Source organism: Spodoptera frugiperda, chromosome 23 (genome assembly GCF_023101765.2).
Source record: "Spodoptera frugiperda isolate SF20-4 chromosome 23, AGI-APGP_CSIRO_Sfru_2.0, whole genome shotgun sequence".
Taxonomy (NCBI): Eukaryota; Metazoa; Arthropoda; class Insecta; order Lepidoptera; family Noctuidae; genus Spodoptera; species Spodoptera frugiperda.
The window spans coordinates 420,688-433,246 of record NC_064234.1 but is presented as its reverse complement, the minus strand read 5'-3'; the positions used below and the strand labels follow the sequence as shown (position 1 = coordinate 433,246).

At 34.7% G+C, this 12,559-nt stretch overlaps 1 protein-coding gene and 1 long non-coding RNA gene across 2 annotated transcripts in view; one reads left to right on the top strand and one right to left on the bottom strand.

Moving 5' to 3' along the window:
- LOC126912206 (uncharacterized) overlaps positions 1-1,895 on the bottom strand; it is an 87,155-nt gene extending 85,260 nt beyond the window's left edge. Inside the window, exon 1 of the long non-coding RNA XR_007706821.1 lies at positions 1,767-1,895. This is a non-coding gene — a long non-coding RNA (uncharacterized LOC126912206). The remainder of the gene's footprint in view (positions 1-1,766) is intronic.
- The window catches only part of LOC118266881 (caspase-8), a 404,424-nt gene that overhangs the window by 308,998 nt on the left and 82,867 nt on the right, over positions 1-12,559 (top strand). The window lies entirely within an intron of this gene.

The window sequence follows — 12,559 nt, the reverse complement described above, 5'->3', positions numbered from 1 at the left end:
AGTTCGCAGCTCCGGATCGAAATTAAATAACCTGGCTTCAAATACTAGATCTATTTCGGAATTCTATGAATCAGTACACGCGCAGCCTCAATTTGCGTATGTGAAGGTATCAATCTCGCCGCTACTTCATGGAAACGTGAAACTTCAAGTGTTTGTACCCCTCCGGGCTGAAACGAAGATATTGTTGTGTAGGCAACTCTTGTGAGGTTACAAGCTAAGTTCCTATCATTAATTTGCGTAATCTGAAACTGGGTGATCGAGAACACGGCCTGTAAGTAGATATGAAACTTAAATTAAAACTTATTTATTAGTATTATATTTTAATACATAGATACTAATTTAACTAAAAATAACGGTATACGGTATTGAGAAAAGCTTTACTAGTTTCTTTATAATGAATAACGTGCGCAGACGCGGTGACGTCGCGTAGCTTAAACCTTTATTTTTAATTAATTATATTTATGTGATATTTCCTCACATACTCACAAAGAAAATAAAAACCATTTCATTAAATAATAAAAAGGCCCAAACACAAATATTTATCTATTCGGGAACTCATCATTTGTAAATGAAATGAGTTTCCTCATGGAATATTTACGTTATTATTCAAGTATCCCACACATATATAGAACAATTTCATGCCCAACTGACTAACAGATAGTATTGAACATTGGGTGTGAATCACACGACCCGAATGTTTTCCTCGAAACGTATGGTTACGGGTCTATAGAAAAGAGATCTATAGAAAAGAGGGTTTTCCAAATTAAATTATTTCAGTTTGATCAAAAAGACATGTACGAGAGGATTGGGGTAGACCGGATAGACATAACAATATAATGTATACACTTTACATAGGACTTCTTTCATAAGTTATGAGTCCCATATAAAAGGAGTTGAGACTATTGCCAAACATTAAGTACAATCCTAGATTCTGTTGCTAGTTGTGAAGACCCTAAGTTCGTAGACCATACTGTTTATCATAAGTATCGATATACATAGTTTTGTTTTTTTTTTTAAGTTATTGTGATTTTATTGGCACTAGGCGATGTTGTCTCTCAGAGACAGTCTTAAAGTCAGTAAATAAATAAAACAATAAAGTATCGATAATCTATGAAGACTCGATATTATTTTTATTTTATTCGAGTAGCGTTTGCCATTTAACCAATGGTACTACAATGTTTTTGTAACACGTAGGAAATCATGCTATAGCAGTTTTATTAGGAAATATTTTTTTTATGTTTTCATCGAAGCGTCGCAAGTAATAACAAAGGGGCGGCTCCTTTGTATCTGCACACTCGGTTAACTTCATAAAATCGTTCGACTGAAGTTTTCATAAGTTTCATCAAAGTCGACGGAGCACGTAGCGAGAATAAATGAAATTGTACCATGTTCACCCCGTTCGCATTTTATTATTATTTCACTGTACCTACTTAGTATTTTCTTAATATAAGTTCTAATACTCCAAAGACTAGCTCATCATCAAATTGGCACGTGTGTGTGTTCTGTTATAATGCAGTACTCATACCTTCAAATAACTTTATACCTTCATCAGGAGAAATTTACTTTTGGCAACAAAATTTTATTAATTTTTTTTTTAGTAAACTTATAAGTTTATAAACTCACTCAGTATTACTTACAACAAAAATACTACACACAATAAACAAAGATTATATTCGTATAAAATCCAACGCAACAGCAATATTTCATTTCAACCATATTTCTTTACAGACTCCTTGCCGGAGTCTGTGTTTCCTGATGGGTATAACCTGGGTGTCTTCAAGGCCCGAGTGAATAGGTTGCTTATGGGCAGACGTGCTCCACCGTAGGCCGCATCATCACTTACCATCAGGTGAGATAGCGGTCAAACGTCGACCCATTAAATGTAAAAAAAAAAAAACATTGCTACGAAGCGTAGCGGTCGTAGCGCGTAGCACCGTAGCTCGTAGAGCCCGTAGCACCAATCTCAATTAGTAGAGATAGTTATTGTTAGCACAGATTTTACAGTACTTCGTTGTGAAATACGAGATTCAAGTTTCAGCGAAAGAGGTCCTGGTACCGAGTTATACCCGTTTATCCCATTTACTTAGTAACTGGAGCACTGTTTTATGTTCCCCGATATTACAAAATGATTGCCAGTAAATCTTCTTGTAAAATTAGATATCGTTCGGTATTATCTTTCTTTAGCTTCTCTATTATTGTTTGTATCAAGGACAAAAGTATTAAGGTTTGCACGTGAAACTAGTCTAGCAAGAAGAGATTTGAAATGTTCAATTTCAAGGGTCTTTGACCACATATTATCATAAATTCGAAACTAATTTTAAACTATAATTATTCGTATTCCTAGTAATTATGAAGTCATAAACATTCTCTATTATGTTATTTTAAACGAGCAGTTAGTTCTGTATTATACAAACATTGTTACTATTAACTTTACGAGCAAAAGACTGCAGTAATTAAACATTATTTATTTTACAGTCTATGCAGTATTAACTAGACTACTGGATGATGCAATTAAAAAGTATCAAGTTATTTAGTATTTGCAGTTGACATAGTTGGTGTGATATAAACAGTTTTAATTGCATTTAACAGATCTTGTCGTAAACTGCAAACTTGGATTTTTTATTGGAACACGTGACCACGTGTACGCTATTTTTTTTGAGCCGGAGCCCCGGTAAACCCCTAGGTAGTCCGCAGCTCCGGATCAGGCATCAGCCCTACTGGGCCCCATCTGTGGGACCACGTGTACGCTATGCCGTGTTCGCGAGCGGTTCGCCAGGTGCTCGCAAGCGACAAGCGAACTGCACCTAATATACACGCAATTAGCCCGCGATCTAGGAGCGAAATGCCTGCACGCGTCGCATCTGCTAAATGTGGACGAGCCAGAGGTTATGGCGTGGTAGTTATCGTAAGGTGGTGCTGAAGTTATATATAGGCTTTTCTACTTAATATGTAAATTGTGATTCTGTTATTTTACGCTAGAGAACCATTCTAGTTTGATTACAGGAAAAGTGTCAGAAACGGTTTCTTGGAACTTATCCTTGACGCGTGTCAGTTTCCTTTAATTATTCATTAATTTTGGATAAAATTATTCTAGTGTTTTGCGACTTGTTTTACCAGATTTTATTGTGAGGTCGTAATACTGCTATATGTTCAGTGCCGCCGTTACCTCTCCACATAATGGGAACTAATTCGATTGTGTTTAAGCTTAACACAATCAGCCCTAACTTAGTTTCCAATAATTGTACAACAGTTTCGGATAATTGCTTCTAATTTGGGGTTTAATTGTGATGTAGATGTGTCATAGTTGTTCCAAATAGAAAATACTTGGTTTCATATAAACATAGAGTATCAGAATCTTGTTTTTGGCCTCATTTACCAAGTGGTTGCAAGAACAAATGACGAAGAATATCACGCACGGGTTACCTTCAAAAATCCTTTACCTATTTTTTATGATTCAAAGACTCCGGCGGGAAATCCTAATGATTCAAAGACCCTTGGTATAATGTTTTCGTTACATCATACATAGGACCTTTATACATATTGTGGGTAACATTATGTACTCACTTAGTAACAAAGTCTCCGTTCACCACGAGTAACCTCCGACCGGCCAGCCGCCTCATGAATATATTTGCGTTACTTAAAAGCTTTGAACAAAATTATTTAAATCGAATACAAAAATAAATTTAGATAATTCTATGTCTAGACGTCTAGGTACAAATATAGTCTACAAGAGTGTTGCTAGTGTTTATCTGATTATAGACTTCAAGTTTTCCATTGAAAACTTTATAAGACTGAGGTGTTTATCGAGAATTGGAAACTATAAAAACTCTGGAAACTGAAAATCAGGTAAACAACTTGAAAGTGCATTGACTTTATTTTTCTGACATTTAATAATATGGAAAGTGCCAGAAATGTTTATAACGTAATTTAACGTGAAAATCTGACAGAGATTCTAATTTTGAAAACTTTTGTCTAACATAGATAAGAAATCAAACAACAAGACATACACATAGAGATATTTATAAATGAAAGCTTATCAAAAACTTGTACGTTATATAGGTATCTAATTTAACTATATGCTACAGGTCTTCCTGTCCGTTTGTAAACCTCATCACGGATTTCATCAAAACTTTTATTTGTATACCGTACTTCAATGTGGCCCTGAAACACCCGGATCTCATTTGTTTCAGCTGTTTTGTTTTAATTACTTTTAATGGTGTTTGCTTTTTCATCATCCCAAAGATGGATGAGTGTAGTTGTTTGGATGTTGGATGTGATGAGTTTTGTTTCACAGTTAGTCAAGTGGATGATTTGGAATTATAACTGGCTTGACGGGCGGTGGTCTAGAGTCTGACGATTTTTTTTAAGGGGATGAATCATACAAAGACTTTTCTCACCTTGGGCCAGGCGAGAAGGACTAGGTTGTTACTTTGCTTCAATTTTACAAAATTCATAATAATATTTCAGTCTGTGTTTATTACTACATCAGTAGATTCAAAATGAGATGTTTTTTTATACATATATATACAGGGTGACTTTGAATTCGACGTATTCCTCTCGGGAGGTGATAATACAACTAATTTCCTACAAAATTAGCCCTGAGGTCCTTGGGCGGAAAGTGGCTAGTTTCTGAGATATTCAACATTTTTGGTTTTGGTAAAAAAATCCCAAATTGATTACAAAAACATCAATAAATAAAAAAATACTAGTTGGATTTTAGTTAATTTAGTTTTAATCAGTTGCCAATACATCAGTTATCATTTATAAATACTAATAATGGCAGAAATATCATTCGTTTTAAAATAGCAAGTAATTTCCTATGAAATTTTGTTTTGTTTCACTAATTTGGTCAATAGATAACTGGATTTATTTCGAAAAAAATATATGACACTAAGCGTACAAACTATTAGAAAAACTTCCTTGGTTTATTAGCTACCCAGAAATGTAAAATTATCTACAAAATTCCCAAAAACAAATGAATTAATTGATGATAAGTAGAGTGTAAAGAGAAAAGCGCAATTTCAAAAACATCTTAATTTACAAAATTTTGTTCAAAATGATCTTCCCTACGACGAATACATGCTCGAACACACTTCCTTATCTCTATGATGGTCACTCTTGAACTGAATATGCGTCTTATTTCGTAATTATCTTCAAATATGTTTCGGAGAAGAATTACGATACACGGCCAATTCCTTTTGTATAAACAAGGGACTTCATGTAAAAATCAACCGGCGTTAGGTTCTGGTCATTGTGCATGCCATGTAGTTGGACCGCCCTACTAATCCAATGCCTAAAAATCAATGTTTTCGACCATTGCCGCACAGTAGTTCGATAATGCACTTGACAATCGTCATGTGGAATAAATTCGTCAATCAAATTAATAAATTAATTCAATAAGTAGAATAAGTTAATTCATGTTGTTTCTAAATTCAAATTTAAAACAATGACCCTTGCACATTCCTTAAATTTTTTTCATAACTCTCACCATTTAAATTGTTGGATGAAAAGTAGGGTCCAATCAAATAATTATTTATGATAGCAAACATTGGAATTAAAACCGCGCTGCGCTAACGATGGTTTACTTTTTTCGGATTTTGTTGACGTTTTTGTGCCTAATAATGGATATTGTGATAATTTATCCAGCGCACTATCGAACTACTGTGGGGCAATGGTTGAATTCCTTGGTTCCCAGGCGTTATATTGGCACGGGGGTCCAATTACATGGCAAGCGCGGTGTCCAAAATCTAACGCTGGTTGATTTTTACATGAAGTCCCTTGTTTATGCAGAGGGAATTGGCCGAGCATCGAAATTCTTCTCCAAAAAAACATAGTGACAAAATAAAACGCATATTCAGCCCAAGATTGAACGTCATTGAGATAAGGAAGTGTGTTCGGGCATGTATTCGTTGTAGGGAAGATCATTTTGAACAAAATTTTGCAAATTAAGATGTTTTTGAAATGGCGCTTTTGTCTTTACACTCAACTTATCATCAATTAATTCATTTGTTTTTGGGAATTTTGTAAATAATTTTACGTTTCTGGTTAGCTAATAAACCAAGGAAGTTTTTCTAATAGTTTGTACGCGTAGTGTCATATATTTTTTTCGAAATAAATCCAGTTATCTATTGACCAAATTAGTGAAACAAAACAAAATTTCATAGGAAATTACTTGCTATTTTAAAACGAATGATATTTCTGCCATTATTAGTATTTATAAATGATAACTGATGTATTGGCAACTGATTAAAACTAAATTAACTAAAATCCAACTAGTATTTTTTTATTTATTGATGTTTTTGTAATCAATTTGGGATTTTTTTACCAAAACCAAAAATGTTGAATATCTCAGAAACTAGCCACTTTCCGCCCAAGGACCTCAGGGCTAATTTTGTAGGAAATTAGTTGTATTATCACCTCCCGAGAGGAATACGTCGAATTCAAAGTCACCCTGTATAATTTAAGGAGGATCGAATCAAATTTTTCTTTTAATAAAACTGTATTTTTATTACGATCTAATAGGGACTGTAGCATATCCAATTCTTAAAAAAAATAATACATCCTTTTTATGAATCATTTTATAAATTCATAGAAAAGATAATGTACATTTTCAAGGCTGTCGAACGAATCTTATACATATGTACCGTACATATATTAGGCTATTTATTATATATGTAAGTTTTCAGTAAATAACAGATGTAAGGTCTTTGATGTTTGAAAATTGTCAGTTTTCTATTTGTCGGCACTGAACCCGCAGCTTCGTGTACAACCTCAACAAATAAAATCGTGAAAGTTAATAGTTTTAGGGTTTCCAAATAAATAGAGAGACGATACGGGTATTTATAATCTTTCTGTAGGGCAAAAAACAAAAAAGACGAAATTATATTTTATGAATATGATTTAAAATGCTTATTCCTTATGTCATCGTCAGCTGTTTAACTAAGCTACCATACTAATGAACAATATTCATCACAAAAAATTATATATTTTTTAAATGAAGTTTTCCTGTAGTCCACATCTTTGCTTCGCTGACCTGGCAGTAAGCGGGTTGGTGGCCTAACGCAGACTTATCAACGCTACAAAAAGTTCTTATCCGGATCTTTAACCTTATTTTCTAAACTGAAAACCCATAATTACACATTCGGTAGTACCCATAAATATGTTCGTGTATGTATATCAACATGTTCACTTATTTATTTGGTCTTAGCAGCCGATGACTGACTATCGCCCTAACAGAAGGCAGGGAGCCGACTCACACCACAAACAGATACAAAACAGATGCTTTCCTATTAGTTAAACCGCTACTGTCATTATCTCTCATGTCATTACTCCTACTTACCCTCATCATGGTTAGCATAAATATTCATTAAGTATAACAATATGCGATGAATAACTACAATTCTACTTAGTATTTTGTTCCAAGCGGACGAAGACAGGGCCAATTTTTCACCGGTTATAATGAAAATCTTACGTATTAGGGGATGAGCCTCTTATAAAAGGAAAATGGCTGGGATAGTAACAGAACGAAGCTCGGGTCAGCCAGTTTATTTATATACTAACACCACATAATCATATTAGGCAGTATTACGCATCTATTTCCAGTACACACAATAGGCAGTTGTATCCTATAAGGCGATTCTTTCACTGAACCTTTGTGATTTAACACAGAAATCTGATTATCGTGTTGTCAAAGAATAATAATAGAAAATACAAAAGTAAATATAACAAACAAATAGCTTATATATCATGTTATTAAAAAATAAACCTTATTTATCTGTGTCTAAACATATTCAAATGATTCGTTCAGCAGTTTTTGCGGTATAGAGTAACAAGATAGATATATACATAGTCTATGTAGTTTATTAAACAATACATAGAAGTGTAGTGTAGGTGGTGTATTTGTCTGTTTGTGCGGATAACTCGGCGAACATAAACTTTGAAACTAGCTACAACTTCAGTGTGTTTATTTAAACTAACTTCGTGTTCATAACACAAGTTTTATCATTCCACTGAAACTGATTATTTTTACGCAACGATTCCACTTCCATCACAACTTCTCGACCGAAAACTTTTTTGATAAAAATCACAATAAATGACCGACGGCGTAATTGCGCTTTTTTCATTTCACTGAATGGCGCCAAAGCCTTTTTTTATTCTACGTCGGAAAATATTACCGAAATCTGATTAAAATTGTAAGGCCATTGTTCATGTTAGGTGTCATCATATTTTTTTATAATGGTACTCAGTCGGGAATAATTAAGTTAGAAAATATAAAAAATGCTTACTTATCGGGTTTGCTATAATTGCAACACTTGGCGGGCGCGTTGGAAACCGTATATAACAAGTTTATTAGAAAACACAACAACCCAGTGTGTCAATTGTGTAGTGCAAACAACACTTGAATAAACCTGCATTGCTCCGCCACGTAATAAACTGTGATTTTATTTAACAACACATTCCAGAATGCAGCATACATTTCTTTAAACCAATAGCTCGTGTGAAGTTTTATAACGAAGCGTACGGACGGTGCCGCATTGCGCACTGCATGCCATTACCTCTCGTTTGCACTTACCAGGTACAAAAACGGACAGAATTTTAGATTAATATATCTAAAATACTGTCCGTTTCACTCTAGGTTGATAAGTAAATCTGGGGTATTATTGGATTGTGGATTTGTTCAGGTATGTATAATTTTTTTTTTTTTGAGTTTATTCCATACATTCGTATAACATTCGTTTGCTGATTCCCTATCTTAAAGTACATGATACTATTTATTTACCCACAACGACCAGCTGTATCCCGGACACAGAAACACACTTTAACGTACTCCGTAGCTAATTATTTATCATTTGTACACAAAATAAACACAAAGACACTAGTGCAGCGCATAGTACGTAAACCGACGTGTAACAACGCTTGTGTTGTGTGAGCGAAGTTACCGGGGCTTAATTACCTTACCCTTACCTTCTTCCCAATCTTCCCAATCCCCAACAACCCTTAAATTCCTAACCCCCAAAAGGCCGGCAACGCACTTGTAACGCCTTTGGTGTTTTGGGTGTCCACGGGCGGCGGCGATTGTTTACCATCAGGTGATCCGTATGCTCGTTTACCAGCTTATACCATAAAAAAAAACAATTAATTTATTACAACCTGATAACTCTAATAACGCTAAATGTATATTGAAATTGGAATGATATCACAATGAAAATGGAAAACATTGGAGCGTCAACACACGCTTGGTCCCAGGAGACAGATGTACAGCGCCGCCCAGAGTTAGCATGCCGTGTCGGGGCGCCCACACAAGGACTAACGATAAAAAATGTACCAAAGGTTAGGGAAAACTGGATCAGGAAATGTTGAATACTTTATAGGAACAAAGCGTCCAAGAAAAATAGCGAAGTATTTTCCCATACTTTGCCTAGACCAAGTTTACCGTTAAAATTCGAAGTTCTTTCTGATGTACCACATTGACATGACGAATCGTAACTTGAACATAAAGGATGACAAGTGATATATCATGATTAATATAAACGAAACCAGAATTTAAGTTATTTGATAGCTTTTTTTGAACGATCATTATTTACTAAGTTAGTCGAACCTAATTGCTTTTTACAACTTTAATGGAATACTAGCATGAACTGGTGACGTAATGCTACTGCGTTTGCTTGATTGCGCCATCATTATCAGGGACTCGTCCTCCTCAGAAACTATAACGAAATCAAATAGTTTCCTACGTGCTTCGTGGTTCTTTGGTTCATTTGTGATTTGACTTTTAGGTTTGTTGCTACCTTTATAGTAATATAAAAAGTTACTATGTAGTATTTGAACATATGTTTAAAGTATAGCCTCTCTTATAGCCAATCTCATCAGAGGAAACAGCTCATATGTTAGATTATGCGACAATACACTGAATAACGAAGTAGTTGACCTAACTGACGTGACGTCACTGCCATCTCGGTAGTCTAATGACACTGTGACGGTCCAACTTCGGTAAATTGAACACTGCAGCTTAATCTCAGGGGAAGCTGTTGACTGGATACATGTTTAACCTGTAAGCTGTGTGTGCGTGCGTGTGTGTGTGTGTGTCTGCTGTGTATTATAAAAGTTTAAGCTGTTGAAAACTGCAGTTTATTGTTTTGGTTTAGAAATCATGATATGTGGAGAATCAAAGAGAAATGATCCGTTTAAGTATTTTTTAGAAAAGTACTGTGTTTTATATCAATTGAGTATCGTCTCCTTTAATAGACTATATTCTTATAATATCAGCATAAAAACCTATGTATATAACTTAATACTTACTTAAAGTATGTACCTAATATTAACGTATCCATGTAAAGCTGGCACAACTTTTATTCAACACAACATAAAACATCTAGTTAGTTCCTATTTAACCATACATTTAAAAAAGCTATGGACTATGTTCCTATGATAATACCACTATAAAGAATAATGCTAATTTCCATATTTCACGGCGGGCTCGGGTCGACGGCCGCGCCACACAACCCCGTAATACTATTTGCATAATGCTTTTATAATCTCTCATCAATCCTCGGGTGCATTAACATTGTTTACCTCGTGTGATCATACATTGTTAGTATTATTAATGACTATTTAAAAATCTACATAATCACTATCTTTGACCTACGACTACTCCCGTATCGTCTATTAGTTCTTAATCGAAAACATTTCATCTACTATTGATGCGATATTTAAAAAAAACTTAATTAGGTTTAGTATTATATAACAAATATTTCGACCGTCAAAATAGCTTGTTCTTCTCATCCAAAAAGTAAACTGAAAAAAATATGATATGCTTTCAAAATATATTTGAAAGCATCCCAACATTTGCACGCGTCAAATAAAATTTAGAACATGTACATAAGTCGATAGAATGACCTCGAATGACCTCGCCTCTTGACATGGACCATTATTCAGTCACGGTCTATTTCCACTAGGATATAGGAAAAGTAACCTTAGTACAACAGAATAAGGGCATTATCAGTGACAAATTGTCCACGAACGTGTGTTTCAGTATATATGTATATGTGTACATTTGATATATGTATGTTCGTATATGATAGACGCCAGTTGTCACGCACCGCAGCTCAGTCAACGATGAATATCGTCATCTCAGATATTTCGATAGCCACTGAAGTATTAACAAATAGAAGGCCGACAGTTAATTTCCCATTTATATTCTTGGATTCCCTATTAGTTACATTAGCGGTTTTTAAACAGTTAAAATATCTATACTGAAATAAATACAATGAGGACCCTATGTTTATATAGTATTAACTTTTGTGAGATATACTAAATTAATTATTATGTTTTTCGGCTTACTCACGTAATTATTTGACGAGAAACTCAACTAGTTCCAAGCAATGCGACAAGCAGATTAATGAGCAGCATTCTGCGACACACGACGCGGCGGCGGTCGCGCTACTAAAGTGAGTAAGCTGAAAAACATAATAATTAATGAGAATCCTAATAGCAGATACTGCATGTGTCTAAAGTTCTGTAAAAAATAGGACTTTAATCCATGCATTTTTAAATAATATAAATTTCCTCCACTGATTGCAATAATTAACCTTCTGTCCTCCATATTTTGAGTAATTCATAAGCAATGTGCTATGTGCCGAGATGTAGCCATGATAGTACACAAACCGTTTGACAAGCCTCATTAATATAGAGCTGGTTTATCTATGTAACAAGCATTAACTAGATTATGTTTACCGCAATAACGTTTTGTGGTAATTATTATTTACCTACGAGTTTCTCTTAACTTATTACTATGACTAAATACTACATTCGATCAGCGCCTTTATTGCGAAGTAATAAGGTTTATAATATGCTATGTATATTTTTAATAGAAAAATTCGAGACAGATTTAATAAAAGGAGTGCGAACCAGTGAAGCGCGTGGGTGGCTACGAAGTGCTACGATATTGTAGTTGGCGTAGCAACGACACCTCTACGCTACTACGAGCGCTACGCCGCGTAGCCACTTAACCTCCTCTTGAACTGACGTAAACCTACATAGGTATGTGTAGCTCTATTCTTAGATAGATTCATACTTTAGCTTACATGAATATTTTAGGCTAATACCATTTGGTTATTTATGAATGAAAAAATTATATACAGTATGATTTTTGTATATGTATATCAACATTTTGCTGCTGTATGTGTTTTCATGCTACATGCTAATAAAATTTCAGTATAATTATCTGAAAGAACCATTAATGAATCATGCATTAAATAATGTTCGAATAATCGAAACCATTACAAGTTGCGAAGTCAATCATTACAATCCCTATAGCAAGAAATATGAATATTTTCCTAAAGGCATTAGACCATTTAAGCTGATTCTATGAACAGCGTGTGCTCTCCAATCAAGTTGATACAACCACGATCGGCGAGGCTGCCAGCCTGGCACGAAGCCAGCCTCTTGAGACAGTTCTCAACTTCAGCTGAAAAATGCCGATTACAATCTTTGCATAACAAGATTTTAACTTTTATCGGCGGAGGAGCAATAAATTAGCCGTAGTTAGACAATGTCATAC